Source organism: Frankliniella occidentalis, unplaced genomic scaffold, assembly GCF_000697945.3.
Source record: "Frankliniella occidentalis isolate FOCC.00 unplaced genomic scaffold, Focc_3.1 Scaffold49, whole genome shotgun sequence".
In the NCBI taxonomy this organism is placed as follows: domain Eukaryota; kingdom Metazoa; phylum Arthropoda; class Insecta; order Thysanoptera; family Thripidae; genus Frankliniella; species Frankliniella occidentalis.
This window is the reverse complement of record NW_026267179.1, coordinates 1,053,709-1,055,843: the sequence shown is the minus strand read 5'-3', so window position 1 is coordinate 1,055,843 and position 2,135 is coordinate 1,053,709.

Here is a 2,135-nt window from a genome sequence, read left to right as displayed (position 1 = left end):
TAATAAAGTATGGGCCAACCACCCATGAACGCCAGCAGCGCTTCGGAGAAGCATCCGCAGAGCAATCACAATACATATACAAAGAATCAGCAGCAACGACAGCATGCTCGATTGCTCGCTCGGGCGGTGAAGAGGATCGCCAAAATGACAAGCAAGCAATCTCTGCAGGCTGCAGCAGAGTTGGCCTATATCGCCTATTTGCGGACGGAGCGGAAAGAGTTTTGACATCCGATCGGCTCCGGCCGATGAGTTTTAAGCGTTTCCATGGCGGGCCAGGGGATGAGGCAACAGCGAGGGCGGAAAAAAGAAAAGGTCGACCTTTTGTTCCGCAGATGTGCGCCGCAACGCTGTCTCGCTCGCATTCAATTTCATTTCTTTGTACCTTCGGACCAAGTTTCCTACTTTAGCTGCTTTATCGCAAAGCTTGCTCGGCCCGCGCCGCGACCGGCCGACCCGGGCGGAGAGGTGGAGGAGGAGGAGAAACTTGTCTCTACTGAAAGCGAGCCATTGTTGGCGAGGGACGACGACGCCGGCGATGCTGCGCGAACAAGTTCAACAATGACCACAAATTCATTAACAATGGAGCACAAACTCAATCTAGCAGGGAAAAAGTCGCCCCCATCAACGGTACGGCGGTCGCACCGGCAGGCCAGGTGGGCTGCAATAATGAGATCCCAACTTATTGGTCCAATCGCTTTGTGTCGGAGTGCGCAAGCTTTGTCCCCGCGGAGCAGACCGGGGAGGCACCGGGGCGGCGGGGAAGCTTCTTCGTCGGCCTCTTCCGGACCTCTCTTGGCCCTCGCCACTGCCTGTGCGACACGGTAAACACGATCTCGCAAAATTCCCCAAGTGAGCCCGCAAGTTAACTCATGCACAAAATTCGACGAAAATTCCAGGGGTGGAAAAGAGAGGCCTTTAAGACCTCTGAAACTCACACGGGAAAATTTAAATGTGAAAGGAAAGAAGGTGCTTACAAAAACAATTAAGAGCAAAGACTACACTTCATTCTATTCTTGTAACACCAAAAAAGTGCAAAAAGTGCCTGCAGTGTGCAAAGAGCGCGCGGGTGTGACTGGAACCTAATCACAAACGCGCCCTTAACTTGACACGAACAGCCCATAACTTGATGGTCCCGCAATATAGGTCAACCACGGGGGCCTAAGGGACGGCAGGGAGGCGGAGGAGGGGTAGCGAATGCGGCCCCGGCAGTGGCCCCCCGGCGGCGTGGCGTGGTGTTCGAGCAGTCACATTTCACAATTTTTCATAACGCTGGGGGGATCCAATTGGGGACGGAGATTTTCTGGTCTCTTGAACAGTGATGAGAATAAGGGGCCCATCGCGGAAGGGGGGGAGGTTGGGCGGGGGCAACAGGGATGTGAACGTGCTTGGTCACGGCGGCGTGCTTGGTTTGGCGGAGAGGGAAGGGTAGGAGACGCGCGCGCCCGCACACACGCACAAGCGCGCGCGCGCACATACACACACACATACACAAGAAGTATTTTGTAGAGAGGTGTACCCACATGTTCACTCATAACCCGGGAAAGCACTTTTAGGTAGCATGAAGAGATGAAAGAGGCGAGGTTGAGAAGGGGAGGGAGAGAGTGGCTGCGAGATTCGAAGAATGTTACCCCGAATGTTCTGCGCCAACTATCCGAAACTTTAGCGTTCCTTTTCGCACAGCGCAGCAGCAGTAAAACAACGGAGCAAACGCCACAGCCACACCCGCCCAAACGGGTCAATTCTTTTTGCTCCGCGAAAATTGTTAATGCACACAGTAGGCCGCCGCGAGCAGAAAGGGGGAGGGAGAGTTAGGGGCAGTCAGGGAAGGGGGGATGCGTTGTGACGGAGCGCTCAACTTAATTCGTCACGACTTGGAAGGGGAAAAGGGGAGAGGGGCCGGTACTGCTGCTCCGCGCACCGAGAGAGGAAAAGAGAAAAAGCCAAAGAACGTAAAGAAAGAGGCGGCCGGAATATGATTTAAACGCTCAAGCCGACCAGGGGGAAACTTCCGGTGAGGGAGGAGGAACAAAGAAAAGGGGTGGAAAGAGAGGTGAAGATGGAGGGCGAAAACCCAAGGTACAACCAGAGAGGGCGAAAAGTGCACTTCATTGGCAATTAAAGTTGCGCCTGAAATA